The 16,705-nt window shown below is 36.5% G+C and overlaps 1 pseudogene; it reads right to left on the bottom strand.

Annotated features, from left to right (window-relative positions):
- Positions 1 to 1,927: 1,927 nt before the first annotated feature.
- Positions 1,928 to 3,201, bottom strand: LOC101725325 (heterogeneous nuclear ribonucleoprotein A1 pseudogene; annotated as a pseudogene).
- Positions 3,202 to 16,705: the final 13,504 nt, after the last annotated feature.

Genomic DNA, 16,705 nt, shown 5'->3' with positions numbered 1-16,705 from the left:
AATTGTATATATTAAATATGCAACCTTTTTTGGCAGTCCTGGAGAGCAAATCTAGGAGCATTCTACCACTGACTTATATCCCCAGCCCATTTTTAATTTTTAAAAAAATTTTTCCACAGTGTCTCACTAAGTTACCCAGGCAATCCTCCCAGCTGAGCATCTCAAGTAGCTGGAATTACCTCACATGGCTGAAATATGTAACTTCTATGCTTTGTAAATTGTATTGCATTAAAACCTATAAAAGATGATAGTTAATGAGAACTGTTGTGAAGTATCACTGTTATCAATTGTGTACCAGAGTATCCAGTACACTGCCTGTCCTCCAGTTTCTTACAAAACTGGATTCTCTCAACATAGAGCCCTTATGTGACAATAAGTACAAAGATACCTCTTAGTCCAACTCAATTTGTTCCAAATTCGTGCTCGAACCCCAAAAAGCTTGAGAACTGAACATATTTTTCCCACAGGAAATAATGAAAAACCAAATAACTGGTTCCAAGGTCCAGTTAATAGTCCTAGGTTGTGGAAATAACCCCTAAAACATCTAAACATAATAAATACAGTACATCAAATATCAAAATGCAATAATATAGTAAATAAAATATTTTTTAAAATTTTGTACAGGTACTTTTCCTTGACTTGGAGACTTCCTAGCATACTGGAAGCTGGAGAGAAACTGAAGGAGAAAGAAAAATGTTATTTTTTGGAAGAGCCTCCTTCCATAATGACTGCTGACAGTATACTTCCTGGGGTCTTTTCTCTTAGTCTTTTTTCAGCTTTTCTCACTAAAAATTTGCTAGGAGAGAACAGCAGTTAGACTGATGGATCACCCCTTTATGTCTGCTGTCAGACACGACACTTGACTCAACTCTCAGCCTTACAGATTTTTTCAAGTCAGATTTTTCAGTTTGACCACCAAGTAAAGTTACAAACACTAAGAAGATTTTTTGAACTTTGCTGTTCTAGTAATAGAAAGTTCAAGCTTGGAGGCACTCAACAATGGGGGTGTCACTGTAGTTGTAATTGAGTCTAAATACAGAAAACAAACAAACAAACAAACCTCAATGGGCCAGCTATACCATAAAGTAAAACAGAGGTAGGGATTTCTTTTCTGTAATTGTAAAGCTGAGGGTCAAAACTGACCAATATGTGTAAATAATCTAGTTCCTACGCATGAGCCAGGTGACTCATCCAAAACATTAGTCAAGAGATTTAGCCCTTTATTTCATCTAGAGGGTGCATAGTTCTGAAATTGAACAAACATATTGTCAGCAGGGAAAAGAATTCATCACTGGAGTATCCTGGATGGTCATAGCAGTACTTCTCAACTCCGGGCATGCTTTAGAATGGCACAAAAGGCTTGTTAAAACACAGATTGATGGACTTAGTCTTCAGCATTTCCAATTCAACACGTCTGGGATGGTGCCCACAGATCTGCATTTTTATGCAGTCCCTGGCTAATGCTGATGCTGCTCAATCATGGGCCACATTTTGAGAAATTTATACAACATATCAACATTCCACAGGCTACACTTTCAAGACTGTAAGGTAACAATCAATTTTAAACAGTATGGAAAAACTGAAGTGATTGAAATCATGACTGAAAGAGGGGAGAGGAAACGAGCATTGAAACAATAGAATATGGCTTTATTAGAGAAAAATATATACATTTTATTGTTTGTTTGGTTTTTTTTGCAAAAGACACATTTATTCGGAGTCATGAACAGACTATTGTATTTAGCTATCAACAGCATGGGTGCAAAAAAAGAGTCTACATTAAAACAATTTGTTGGAATGCTTTATACTTTCCACAGAACAAAAACTAAGATAACCTGTTATACAATAAGTCACAAATACAGACCTTGAGATTTTTTGCCCATACACATGAGTATTGCCTAAAACATGTCATCTTTGTAGCAGCAATGGCCTACCACCACTGTGCTTGGCTGAGTTCACAAATCTGTTGTAACCTGTAGCTTTCCTGTCTCTTCTCTGGCTCTCTTCTCCGGCTCTCTTCTCCTACTAAGCTTTGTTTCCCAGCAGTATTAAAACCTTCTGCCACTGCCACACCTTTTGAAAGAATTGCTTTGTTCTTTAAAGAGGATCTGCCATAGCTAATGCTGCTGCTGGAACTGCCATAGACAACTTGATTTCATGGTTTGGCAAAGTATTGGCTTCCACCACCACAGGGCCCAGAGCTTCTGCCTCCAAAATTTCCTCCCTGAGTGTGTCCAAAATTTGAAGACTGATTGTTGTAATTACCAAAAATCACTGTAGCTTCCACCACCTTCAAAATTGCTTCCACTACCATTGCCAAAGCTGCCTCTGCCTCCTCCATTGGTATAGTGGTCATAGTGTCACTTGCGCCATAGCCACTGCCCTGGTTTCCATAACCCTGTCCACCACTTTCACAGCCTCTGCTTCCTCCAGAGTAACAAGGGCCGCTTCCTCCATAACCACCATCATTACCATTGTAGCCATCCCCACTGCCACCATATCCACTTCCACCATGGCTATGACTAAAGCCACCTCAAACACTGAAGTTTCCTCTGTGACCAGAATTGTCCTTGCCACCAAAACTATCTCCATGACCACCACCAAAATTTCCAGAACCCCTTTGACCTCTTTGGCAAGATGATACACTAGGCATCTCCTGCTTCGGCGGGCTTTCTTCGCTTCACAGATGTGGCTGTTCACAGTATGGCATTTCTGAATGACAGTCTTATCCACAGAATAATGGTCATCAAAGGTTACAAAAGCAAACCCTCTCTTCTTTTCATGGCATCAGTCAGTCATGATTTCAATCACTTCAGTTTTTCCATACTGTTCAAAATAATCTCATAGGTGATGTTCTTCAGTATCTTCTTTAATGCCACAGACAAAGATCTTCTTCATGGTTAAGTGGGCACCTGGCCTTTGAAAATCTTCTTTTGAGATAGTTCTCTTTGGTTCCACAATTCTTGCATCCACTTTGTGTGGCCTTGCATTCATGGCTGCATCCACCTCTTCCACAGCAGCATAAGTGACAAACTCAAAGCCCCTGGAGGGCTTGGTATTTGGATCTCTCATTACCACACACTCTGTGAATGTTCGCCATTGCTCAAAATGTCTTCTCAGACACTCGTCAGTTGTTTCAAAGCTCAGCCCTCCAATGAAGAGTTCCTGCAGCGTTTCGGGCTGCTTGGAGACTGACTTAGACATGACAGCAGTAGGCAGGGAGACTAATAATGCTTTCTCAGCGGCATCCATGAGCACAAAGGGGTGAGCTACCAAATGTACTCCACATTTTACTGTTGAGAAGGAATTCAAACATTTTAAAAATAGATCTTGGAGATTGTATCTCATTCAATATAAAGCTGTAACTAATAAATTCCACCCACAAATGGAAAAGAATGTACAGGTAAGATGAAGGAATAAAATTCATCGAACTTGTTAAAAGAGGTTTTTATCCTTACATATCAAATCAAATATCTTCAAAAATCGAATTGCTCTGTTCTTTAAATAGGAAATTCAATTTGAGACACTATTCAGGCAACTATGCTCTCCTCTCCACACCACAGCGCAAGAATTTGTAGGTCAACCAGTAATACTTGCTCCTTCTATTTGTGACTATTATCTACTGTGACCATTACTTCTAGTTTTCAACTGAATTAGGAGCAAGAAAATATCTGTGGATATTATATTGCTTATAATTTTTTTATAATCTTAAAAGATGAAGTATATATTATGCTCACTGTGGTCCTGTTTTAGAGGATGGAAAATGTGCATGCACCAATGTAGCGCTGCCTATGTAGATATGTATAATAGCGAAGGTTGTGAAAATATATAGTTAAATATAGCTTGAGTTTCTGGCACCACAATTATTACAGAGAGAGGGATACAGTGAGTCTCTTCATAATGTAAACATAATATTGGTGATTCTCTGTTCCATATCAGTCATGTGGTTTTTATTCACAGACTATTACTGGTGGATGGTGAATCCACAAATAATATCTAAATCTACATATTTGGAAGTCACTTATCTCATAAAGTCTCCTTTATTTTATAAATAAAAAGTAATGAAAGCTATAATATATAAGCCCTCAGGTAAAGGCAGATACAGGGTTATGGTACACATTCCTGAAATTCTAACCAGAAACGAATCCATAAACTTATTCTTTTATGTTGGACTTTTCACTGTGCTGTCTTAACATTTAGTTATTCCATTTTACAGAACAGATAGGTATATAACCCAGATGACACCAAAAGAATGTTTAAAACACTAAAGAGGTAGCTTTTGAGGGCCGAGGATTTAGCTCAGTGGTTCCACCACCTGCCTCACAAGCGCAAGGACACTAGTTCGATCTCTGGTACCAAATTAAAAAAAAAAAAAAAAGATGTAGCTTTTGAGCTGGGCATTGTGCCACATGATTATAATCTCAGCATTCTGGGAGGCAGAGGCAGGAGGATCACAAGTTTGAGCCCACCCAGGGCCATATAGCAACTCAGTGAGACCTTGCCTTAAAATAAAAAAATTTAAAAAGGCTGCAGATGTAATTCAGTATGAAGGCCTTGGGTTCAATCCCCTGTACCACAAAACAAATTTTAAAAGTAGCTTTCAGTCCATAGGTATGACAGCAGATGAAGGTTATGAGTTGATTTTTATTTCAGAGTAGAAAGATGATTAATATGGCTTATTTTTCCAGGAACATCTCTTCTGTTAAGAACACATAGGTAATACTGTTCAGAGTAATAGATTGAGGAAGGATTTTGTGGACATAACTAAAGTGGTTGCCTAAAAATATATGTCCAAACTCCTGTAATCTCTGATTGTGAGCTTATTTGGGAAAAAGAGGTTTTTAAATATGTAATTAAGCTAAGGGTCTCAAATTAGGTCATCCTGGGTTGCCTGGCTCTACATTAAAAGACAAGTGCTTAGGAGTCATTATTTTTAAAATAGGGAAATTTGACACATACGAATATGAGACAGAGAAGCCACATGAAGGTGGAGGTAGAAGGTGGCATGATGTGACTGTGGGGAACTGAAGAAGACACCAGAAGGTAGAAGAGACAAGAAAGGATTCTCTCCACAGAGCCTTTGGTGAGATGACTGCTCTGATGACAGATTGATTTATAGGATATGGCTTCCAGAATTTTGAGAGAATAAATTTCTGTTGTCCTAAGCCATCAGGTTGTAATAATTTGTTATTTCAACCCTAAAAAATTATTAGAGGACCATAAATAGGTTTTCCTAGCCCTAGAAGAAAAAATGTTCTCTATAAGCAACGTTCCTTGAAATATATCTATCATTAAGCTTCTTCTAGCATATTAGTGATCTGAATAGCAATGTAGATCTTACATATACAAGACAGCTAAGAGTTAAAATTTCCAATTAAGTAATTTACTAGGTAGCTTGTCTAGAAAGGATCCTGAGTCTTGAAGTACTGAAGTGTGTGACTATGATGCGTGGTATAGGTTTAAGATTTTATCACAGAAATAAATACATAGTGGTTTAGTCATCTACTTAATGGTGCTCAATATCTCTTTGACATGACACCATTTGAAATCAAATAATTTCAACTTTTCACAAATTCAAAAACTGCATAAACAACTATTATTTGTATTAAGCTTAAACATCTAACAAGGATAATGAAGAAAAAAAATCAACATTTTTTTTTTTTGTATAAACTGTGTCTCTCTGGGGAGAAAATGGCATCTTTGGGGCAAAATAACATCCTCATCCTCATCCTCCTAATCATCTTCTCCAAAACTTGATTTACTAAAATCCTAGGTCATAGATGGTACTAAACAAAAACACCAAATACAGCAGTACTATTTACTTGTAGTGGATCATTTCAAAACATTTAAATACAGGAATCAGAGCCACTTATTTTAGGAGTGAAAATTTAGGTCATGGAATTTGAAAGGTACATGCAGGGCCGTAACCTCATTTCGTGGATGAGGTCCCTGTAGTGCAAGGAAGTAAATTACCCAGTTTGCTCCATTTATGGCAAAGGTGGTATCTGAAATGTGATCTTACCTCCCTAGCCAAGGATATTTTTATGTTGTGTTTACATGTTTCTATCTAAAGAGTATATCAGTAACAAAGTCACCAAGAAAATTGAAGGTTTGTTATAGACCACTGGATATAAGAATGAATGTTAATGAATTTCTTGTACAAGTACTCTTCATACAGTGGTTCAAGTAATATTTAGTAATCATAGATGTTCTACAATTATTTTTTCACTTAAAATAATGTGATGCTCCAATAAGCAATATTTTCTAATAGAAAATAATATTTTTCTAAATAATTTTCTAATAGAAAATAATATTTTCTAATAGCATTAAGATATTACTAAAATCCCACTTTTACCCACTAATGGCCCATTGAAAGATGTCCACTCAAAAGCATGGATCTCTTAACACCTTTCTGGGTATTATGAAATCATTTATTTGAGCTATACATCCTTTTCAAGTCATACAGACATTTGTGATTATCTTATATACTCTTCAAAAAGTAAAAGATACAATCTTAGCAATTCCTTTAGCATAAAATATATTTAAACTACACATGTTAGCCTATAAATATTATACTTGTTGAACTGTAACTATGAGCAATTTTCATCTTAAAAGGTCAGAAAGGGGAAAATATGAGAAAAGAAAAAAAATGGAAACAAAGTCTTTCCAAATAGGGAGGGATGGAGGGGGTGAAGGGAGGGCAGGGGAAGGGGAAAAAAATAAGAACCAAGATACATCACGTAAAGGTACAAGATCCCAATGATGAATGTAACTGTATTGTATACTTAAAATGTACCAATAAAAGAATTTATGAGGGAAACAAAGGTCAATTTACTTGAGCAGAAGGTACGATGGACAGAGTAAATTAAAAGAAAGAAATTCTGCTTCATTATTCCACTTATGAGAAGTATCCAAAATAGCCAAACTCATAGAAGCAGAGAATAGGATTATGGTTGCCAGAGGGTGGCAGGAGGAGGAAATGGAGAATCATTCCTTAATGGGTATAATGTTTTTGTATGCAAGATAAATAAGTTCTATAGATATGCTGTACAACATGGTATCTGTAGCTAACAATATGGTACTATACACTTTCTATTTATAGGATAGACCTTATGTTAACTATATGTTAAATATTTTCACAAAAACTGATTTTTTTGGAGGTAATGGGTATGGTGATAGTAGTGATCTTATGGCTCTATGAATACCTCTGAACTATACATAGAGAGAGATACATAGATAGGGGTGTGAATCTATATAGATATATATATTCATGTATATGAATATAAATAGGGAGTGTGTTTGCACTTTGTATATTAATTATATCTCAAAAAAGTTAAAATAAGTAAATTCAACAAATTCTTTATTGAGAGAGGTAGATCAAAGGGATGGTTTTTAGCAAACATTTAAAACAGGCCTTGAAGATGGTTCAGTCTCACATAATTAACATCTACATTTCTTTTTCCTCCTTTTTAATTAACACCTATCCTATTTTTTCCTCCTTTATTCTATGAAGTTCCCTTCTCCATAAAACCCTGTACTTTATGATGGTCACATTGTATTTGCCAATATATCATTAGGCATGATCTTATAACACAATTTTGACTCTGAAAATGTGTTGTGAATTTCACTACTGGGCAATGGACAATTTCTCATGTTAACATGAGAAAACACGCAGGAAAAGGTGGGGGGTTTTTTGGTCTGAATGTGGAAGAATGTCATTTTTCTCCTAGAATCAAAGCAGCTGGCATGGAACCCTGAGAAGAACTACCCCCAAGAGGAACCTGACAGTGCAGGTGGAGGAAGAGACAGATGGAAAGAACCTTGAGACCTTCATCACATGGTTAATGTACTGAATTAACCAACTGCATGGCTGTGCTACCCCCTGGGTTTCTTGCTCTGTAAGATAACACATTCCTTTATTATTTGGGCCACTTGGAGGTCAGAGCTCTCTGTTACAGTCAAGCATTATATGCCAAGAAGCAGACTAGTGGGGCAATCAATCAGGAGGGCAACCTTGCCCAACACAGATCAGTGCTTTTTAACCCTGTCTTTTTTTTTTTTTTTTTTTCCTTTGGTACCAGGGATCAAACTCAGGTCCCTGTGCTTGTGTAGCAGGTGGCAAAACCACTGAGCTAAATTCCCGGCCCTCACTCTGCCTTTTTATGCTTAACATTTCTCAGGTGTCTTGCAGTATCTAGGCTTAGACTGTTCTGTTAATTTCCAACAATTTCGAGTTGTCGATTGGGGCAAGGTATGTTTATGAATGATAATAAAGAGATGGAAATCACTGGATGAAAATGATCCTTCAAAGAAAATAACACTATAACTAAGTGAGTTCTTCCTCTCCAATTAGATGAAACAGAATGTTACCTAGACTATGATCCTTTAAGCGAGCATGGAGACTTATATTTGCAATAATCAGGAAACTTTATTGTCTAAATAGTTCAGACTTACACAATTCTGAAGCCTTTCTTTTTTATTTGCCAAATTCATTTCTCCTATTAATATATAGAAAAAGTATTTTAAGCTAGATTTTCACATGTATCCTGGAAACGTATTCTGAAATATAGTCGAATTTCAATTTTAAAAGCATGTCCATTGTAATGTGCAAGTAGCCTAGATTTTTAAAAAATTTTTACTACTTCAAGATTCAATCTTAGCTCACACTAACCTGATATGACTTTATTGTTTGTTCATTTTTGTTTTTAAGACAAGGTATTGCTATGTAGTTTAGGCTTGCCTCGAACTCACTATGTGGCCCAGGCTGGCTTCAAACTTGCAGAGATCCTCCTGCCTCAGCTTCACAAGTGGAAGATGTCTGCCACTTCATCCAACACTTAATGTGTTTTGAACCATTAGTTTGCAAGATTAGAAATGGAGACAAGGAATTGTTATAAACTTTCATAACATGATTAAAGCAGGATTTAAGGACATGGTTTTTGTTTAGCTTATGTAGAAAGCAGAACTCCTTTTGCAGGAATGGGTGAAAACAAGTTTTCTATAATTCCTACTATGGACAGGAACATACATTTATCCATAGAATATTAAACATTAACTCACAGGTCCATTATTCCAGAACGAAGATACTTTATAGTTCACTTTGTAGCTAGTCTTTCAGGGCTACTCATTAGCTTTCTTAAAATAGGTTCAAAGTGGCTAAGATTTTAAAGGGACATTTTTGTGAGACACAACTCCCATTTAGATTTAATTATTTTAATATATTTTAATTATTAATATTATGAGTTTGTCTATTTCATTGAGAAATAGTAAGTTTGATTTAACCTTTTGCAATGTTAATTAACTTTGTTTGAAGGAGTTGAAGTGAACTGAACATTAAGCCATCTGCTGTGATATGTGTTTGGTTGTTGATAATGATATCATATGCATCTCAGGGATTTTTGTGATTTTTTTAAAGGGTATTCATATGGTAAAACATTTAATGGTATTAAGACTATTGCCTTGATTCATTGCATTAACATTTGTGTTGATGATGTAAAAATGACTGTAAAACTGCACTTTAAAATTAATAAAGTTGGTCAAAATCAAAATTATTGGTAGTCATTGCATTGCTTACCACTTTACATGACGGGAAAAACAGTTTCATCTAGCAATGTCCTTGAAAAAGCAACAAAATTATTGATTTTATCAAATCTCAACCATTTAGCATACATTTTCTTAAATCTTGTGTGATTAAATGGAAAGTATATAAAACACTGGTTGCATGATGAATAGTGGTGTATCAAGGAAAATTACTTAATCAATGTTTTGAATTCCCATAGGAACCCTTGTTTTATGGCATATCATTTTTACTTAAAAATAACTGATTGGGGCTAGGGATTGAGCTCAGTGGTTCTGCCGCCAGCCTCACAGGCGCAAGGTTCTGAGTTCGATCCGGGGTACCAAAAAAGAAAGAACTGGTAGGCTCAAGTTTGGGCCTTAAACAGACATTTTCTCAATAAAGCGTGAAGTCAGCATATCTTTTCAAGAAAAATAACTGATAATATTTATTGCCCATAATAGGATTTTTTAAAAAATTATTTTATTGGTACGTTTTAGGTATACAACACATTTGCATTTCTCATTGGGAACTTGTACCTTTACATTATGTATCTTGGTTCTTATTTTTTCCCAATTCCCAGCCCTCCCTTCACCCCCTCCACCCTTCACTATTTACAAAGACTTTGTTTCCATTTTTTCCATTTCTCATAATTTTTCCTTTCCCTTCTTTCCTTTCCCCTGCCCCTCCCACTTCCCCTACCCCTTTGAACCTTTTCTTCCTATTTTGCATTATCAGTTATTCATTCTAATTATATTGGTACAATATAATGACATTCATCATAGGAAATTTGCACCTTTACATAATCACTCTTGGTTCATATTTTTCCCCATTCCTAGCCCTCCCTTCAACCCCTCCATCCCTCCCTATTTACAAAGACTTTGTTTCCATTTTTTCATTTTCTCATATTAATTCCATTCCCTTCTTTCCTTTCCCCTACCCCTACCACTTCCCCTTCCCCTTTGCCCTTTTTTTTCCTATTTCACATTATCTATTATACCTTTTAGTCCTTATTTACACTTTCAGTTTCTCACACTAGAGAAACTATTTGGTATTTATACATGTGTGTCCTGTTTATTTCACTTAAGAGTATTGGCTCAATGTGCATCCATTTAGCTATAAATGTCACTAATTTTCTCATTTTTTATGTCTGAGTAGTACTCCATCTTATTAAAAAACTGCATTTTCTTTACCCAGTCACCAGTTGATGGGCATTTGGGCTGTTCTTAAGTTTTAGCTATTACAAACTGTGCTGCTATAAACATGGGTGCACATATATCTCTGTGGTATAATTCTTTTAATTCTTTTGGGAAGATACCCAGTAAAGGAATAGCTGGGTCAAATGGGACTTCCAATCCTAGTTCTTTGAGGCATCTCCATACTGATTTCCACAGTGGTTGCACCAGTCTACACTCCCACCAGCAGAGGAGCAGGGTTCTTCTTTCCCCACAGCCCTACCAGCATTTATTATTGGTGATTTCTTGATAGCAGTCATTCTTTCTGGAGTGAGGTGAAATCTCAGTGTTGTTTTCATTTGCATCTCTTGAATGACCAGTGATGTTGAACTTTTTCTCATGTATTTATTTGCTATTTCTAATTTTTAATTTGAGGAATGTCTGTGCAATTCAGATGCCCATTTTCATACTGGGTCTTTAAATTTGGGAGGTCTGATCTTTTTAAGTTCTTTATAGACTCGACATAGTAAGCCCTTGTCTGAGGAACAGCAGGTAAAGATTTTTTCCCACATTGTGGGTAGTCTCTTCACACTGCTGGTGGTTTCTCTTGCTGTGCAGAAGCTTTTTAGTAAGAAGAGATCCCACTTGTTGATTGCTTGTGCTAGTACATGGGCAACTGAGGTTTTGTTCATAAAAATCTTTTCCTATACCAATGTCTTCAAGAGTTCTACTTAACCTCTGTTCCAGCTGATTCAGTGTTTCTATTTTAATATTTAGATCTTTAATACATTTCAATTTTAGTTTAGTGGATAGAGAGAGATATAGGTCTAGTTTTAATCTTTGGCAAATTGAAACCCAATTTTTTTTAGCACCATTTATAAAAGGGACTATCTAGGGCTAGGGATTTAGCTTAGTGGTTTTGCTGCTTGCTGTGCAAGCGCAAGGACCTGAGTTCGATCCTCAGCACCAAAAAAAAAGGGGGGCTATCTTTCCTTCAGTGAGAGTGTTTGTCTCCTTTATCGAAGATGAGATGGCTGAGTATGTCTGGAGTTGTTTCTGCATCTTCCATTGGTCCTCAGGTCTGTTTCTTTGCCAGTACCATGCTGTTTTTATCACAGTAGCTTCGTATTATAGCTTCAAGTTGGGGATTGTGATATCCCCTGCCATGTCTCTGTTACCTAGAATTGCTTTTGGTATTCTGGGTCTCTTCTTGATCCAAATGAATTTTTAGATTGTTTTCTCCAGGTCTGTGAAGTATGCTGCTGGGATCTCAATTGGAATTGCATTGAATCTATATAGTAGTTTTGGAAGTATGGCCATTTTCACTATATTGATACTTCCTACCCAGGAGCAGGGGATATCTGTCCATTTTCTGATATCATCTTCAATCTCTCTTATCAGAGTGCTATAGTTTTCAGAGAACAGGTCTTTGATTGCTTTTGTTAGGTTCATCCATAGGTATTTCAGTTTTTTGGATGCTATTGTGAAAGGAATTGTTTGCCCTATTTCTCTCTCAATGAGTCTGTTGTTCATGGAGAGGAAAGCTATTGATTTTTTTGTGTTGACCTGTATCCAGCTATTGAATTTGGTTATTAAGTCTAGAAGGCTTTTTTTTTTAAGTCTAGAAGACTTTTGATGGACTTCTTGAGGTCTTCTATATAGAGTATCATGTCATCTGCAAATAATGACAATTTGACCTCTTCATTTCCTATCTTTATTCCTTTTATTTCTTTCTCTTGTCTAATTGCCATATAATGTTTCCAAAACTATATTAAACAGAAGTGGTGATAGTGGATATCCTTATCTTGTTCTTTATTTTAGTGTGAAGGATTTCAGTTTGTGACCATTTAGTATGATATTGGCTGTTGGTTTTTCATAGATGGCTTTTATCAGTTTGAGGTAGAGACCATCTATTCCAATTTTTTGTAGGGTTTTTATCATAAATGCATGTTGAATTTTGTCAAATGCTTTTTCTGTGTCTATGGAGATATTCATATGGTTTTTGTCCTTGGCTCTATTGATATAGTGTATTACATTGATTGATTTGCATATGTTGAACCATCCCTGCATCCCTGGGATGAATCCCATTTGTTTAGGGTGTATGATCTTCTTGATGACCTTCTGCATTCTATTTTCCAGTACCTTATTAAGGATTTTTGCATCTATGTTCATTAGTGAGATTGGCCTATAGTTCTCTTTTTCAATTGGGTCTTTCTCTGCTTTAGGGATCAAGGTGACGCTTGCTTCCAGGAATGATTTTGGGAGTATTGCTTCCCTTTCAATTTCATTGAAGAGTTTAAACAGTAGTGGCAGTAGTTCCTCTCTAAATGTCTTGTAGAATTCAGCAGTGAAGCCATCAGGACCTGGGCTTTTCTTAGTTGGTAAGGTTTTAATTACGTTTTCAATTACATTGGTTGATATTGGGTTGTTTAGAATTTTTAAGTCTTTTTCATTCAACTTTGGTAATTCATAGTTATCTAGGAATCTGTCCATTTCTTCTGTGTTTTCCATCTTATTGGCGTATGGGTTCTCGAAGTAGGTATTGATGATCCTCTGGATTTCTGCTGGGTCCGTTGTAATTTCATCCCTTTCATTCCTAATTGCATGTATTTGGGCGTTTTCTTTCCTTTCCTTTTTCTGATAAGGTTGGCTAAGGGTTTGTCAATTTTGCTAATTCTTTTGAAGAACCAACTCTTGGCTTCATTGATTTTTTTGTATCATTGTCTTAGTCTCCATTGCATTGATTTCTGCTCTGATGTTTATAATTTCCTCCCTTGTATGAGCTTTGGGGTTGTCCTGCTCTTCTTTTTCTAGAAGCTTGAGATTCAACATCAGGTTGTTTAATTGGGCTTTCTCTGTTTTCCTAATATGAGTATTCACTGCTATGAATTTCCCTTGTAAGACTACTTTCATTGTGTCCCATAGATTCTGATATGTTGTATTGTCATTGGTATTTAATAGAAGGAACTTTCTGATTTGTTCTTTAATTTCCTCTGTGACCCATTGGTTATTCAGAAGTGTGTCACTCAGTTTCCATGTGTTTTTGAAATTCTTGTGGTTTCTTTTGCAACTGATCTCCACTTTCATCACACTATCATCTAATAATATACAGGGGATAACTTCGATTTCTTTTCTCTTTCTTAAACATGTTCTATGAGCGAGTATGTGGTCTATTTTGGAGAATGACATGTGCAGCTGAGAAGAATGTGTATTCTGATGTTGTGGGATGGATCACTCTGTACACATCTGTTAAGTTCATTTGTTCAAGAGTTAGATTGAATTCTAGTATTTCATTATTTTTTGTCTAGTTGATCTATTTGTGAAGTGGGGTACTGAATACCCCCACTACTATTGTATTAGTGCTTATTTGATTTTTCATGTCCATTACTATTTGTTTTATGTAGTTGGGTGCACTAGTGTTTGGTGCATATATGTTTATGATTGTCATCTCTTCCTCTTTGATTGTTACCTTTACAAGGATGTAGTGTCCTTTGTCTCTCTTAATCAGTGTTGGTTTGAAATCTACTCCTGCTTTTTTTCAGGTTCCCATTGCATTGAGTATTGTTTCCATCCTTTAACTTTCAGTCTATGAGTTTCATTTTGAATCAAGTGTGTTTCTTGTATGCAGCATATCGTTGGATTTTGTTTCTTTACTGATTCTGCCAGTCTATTTCTTTTAATTGGTGAATTGAGACCACTAACATTGATGGTTATAACTACTTATCATTGTCATGACTTTTTCTTTTTGTTGGGTTCTCCCCATTTACATTTAATTTCTTGTTGTGTCAGATGGGTTCATTCTGCTGTGCTTCTTGGGGTTGTGATCCTCATTGTCTGTTCCTAAGATATCTAAAATTTTTTGGAGTGCTGCTTTGGTATTCATGAAGTTCCTAAGGTGCTCTTTGTCATGAAAGTATCTTATTTCTCCATCAATTTTGAAAGATAGTTTTGCAGGGTACATCAATCTGGGTTGGAAGCTGTTTTCCTTTAGGGCTTACAATACATCACTCCAAGCTCTTCTTGCCTTGTTGGTTTGTGTTGAGAAGTCTGCTGTGATTCTGATGGGCTTTCCTTTGTATATGATTTTTTTCTTTTCTCTAACTGCTTGTAGAACTTTGTTCTTCTTTTGAGTTTCTGGAATCTTAATAATTACATGCCTATGCGTAGATTTTTTTTTTTGATCAAGGCTATTTGGAGTCCTATATGCCTCACTTATCTGTATGTCAAGTTCTTTCCCCCTGCTTGGAAAGTTTTCTGCCATTACTTTTGTGAAGAGTTTTTTTTATGCCATCTGTACTCTCTCTCCTGTTTCTTCTTTGACCTCAATCAGTCTTGTGTTATTCTTCTTTGCATTATCTAGCAGCTGCTGGATTGATTTCTCATGTTCCCTTACAATTTTGAAACAATTTTTCTTTTCCTCTTCACTAATTGCAATCTTATTTTCTATATCTGAAATTTTGTCCTCACATTGGCTCATTCTGCTATGTAGACTTTCAGTGGAGTTTTTGATCTCCTGTAAATCTATTTGCATCTGTTTTATGGATTCCATTTGTTTCCTATGTTAGGATTCCATCATGTTCCTCAGCTCTTCTCTAGAATTATTAATCATATCTTGCACTATGAGCACAATCTCTGCTGTTATCTGTGAAATTAATTCTGATTTCATTTTTTTCCAGATCCTCTTTTATTGCCAGTTCAGGGAGTCCAGGTGGTTGACTATCAGAGTGTTCCATCTCATTTCCCTTTGGGGTTGTTGTAGGTGATCTGGAAGTCTGGTTTGGAGACTTGTTTATGTGTCTTCTCATTTTGACAGGGGGGTAGGGGGGTGCTGTTGGCACCTGTGCAGCTCACCTCCTCTGAGCTGCCCCTTCCTCTGGGCAGGGAGTGGAGGGATGGAGGGTGGCTGGGAATCCTGTCCATAATAGGATTTGAGATTTCACCTACAGATTTGTATCACTTATTCAATTATTTTCTAATGATTGGTGCATAAAGTTTAAAATACTGCGTATGCTGTTATAGTTAACTATTGTGCCAATTTGAGGAAGAACTACCCAACTAATTGGATTACCATAGTTCTGGCTGTGGCTGAATGGACTCACTACAGACAGAAGACCCACCCTAGATATAAGTGATATCAATCAAAAGGCCTGTAGTCTGAAGGGAATAAAAATATCAAAGAAGAAGGAAAGCTCACTTCTGTTCTTTCAGACTAGCTCTCATCTTTGTCTTCACCTTGGACATCTGTCTCTTGTCTTCCAATGCAGACCCTTTAGCCTCCTGATATGGACTCACACTGGATACCACTGTGAGCACCAGGCCTTTCACCTTTACCTGGATCCTTCAGATCCCCGATGCACAGACAGCTCTTTTGCACTCTTCCACACCTGACTCTGCAGATGGCCTATCTTGTAAATCCTCATATATTTATATATCTTGAATTAAATCTGTTTCTGTAGTGAGCACTGACACACATGGGTAATACATACTGTTCTTATTGTGTCCTACTCTTTCCAATTTAAGGGAATAATCGAAGGAAGTTACTATTTTTAAATTTTAAAGATATTTACAGTGGAAAAGGAATGCAAATGAAGGAGTAAAATGATAGAGCTAGAGTCCCTTGAATAGTTCAACATGACACAAAGGCCTAGGTTGTAGTGTAAGACTCATGGACAAGATTACACCTGCTGATCCATTTCTGTATTCACTCTGGTTAGTGGGCTTTTCAAATAGAAAGGAAATCTGGCCATGTTGGACCTGCACTTCGCAAAGGAACAGTGAACTGGGGTTAAGTTGCTGCTCCTTCCAGACTAGGCATGAAGCTCCCAGTTCTCTACTGTTCTCAACATCCAGCACCCTTTTCTGGCTTTACTCGTGGTCATCTTTCTCAACTTCGCAACCATTTGGAGACTCTTGAGCAATAACTTTGTTTAGATCTCTCTGGAACTGACAAGTTAGACATTTTGATGTAGTGCCTTAC

This window comes from Heterocephalus glaber, unplaced genomic scaffold (assembly GCF_053883595.1).
Source record: "Heterocephalus glaber isolate CG9 unplaced genomic scaffold, H.glaber_assembly_v1.0 deba00001606, whole genome shotgun sequence".
NCBI lineage: Eukaryota > Metazoa > Chordata > Mammalia > Rodentia > Bathyergidae > Heterocephalus > Heterocephalus glaber.
The sequence above is the reverse complement of the archived record's forward strand: the minus strand, read 5'-3'. Positions and strand labels throughout refer to the sequence as shown.